The sequence below is a fragment of the Antrostomus carolinensis genome, unplaced genomic scaffold (assembly GCF_000700745.2).
Source record: "Antrostomus carolinensis isolate BGI_N321 unplaced genomic scaffold, ASM70074v2 scaffold15214, whole genome shotgun sequence".
In the NCBI taxonomy this organism is placed as follows: domain Eukaryota; kingdom Metazoa; phylum Chordata; class Aves; order Caprimulgiformes; family Caprimulgidae; genus Antrostomus; species Antrostomus carolinensis.
Window position 1 is genome coordinate 403 of NW_010310222.1, and position 413 is coordinate 815.

Below are 413 nucleotides of genomic sequence, written 5' to 3' on the forward strand. Positions count from 1 at the left end.
CTGTAGAGCGTCCTCGGGTTCCTCCGGGACACTTACTGCTGGGGGAAGGCACAACATGGCCAGTTCTCCAGCAGCCATCACACCCTGGGCTAAGGCGTGCATGGAGAAGAGTACTGAGATCCACTGGGTCCTGGCACATAAATTATAACCTAATTAATTAAGGCCGTTAATGAAGGGCAGCGCTGCAATCGCTCTGCCAGCGCTCGGCCTCTCCCGCCCTGCGCCATAACCGGGGCAATCCCCGGCACCGCCGCCTGGGGGCGCCGCAACAGCGGGCGCGGGGGATAAGCTTGCGGCGCGTCTTCACCAATGGGAGGGGAGCGTGGCGGCACCTTGGCCAATGGGAGAAGAGCTTGGCGGCGTCTCCGCCAATGGGAGCGGGGGGGGGCGATAGGGCGGCGCGGGCGCAGTGG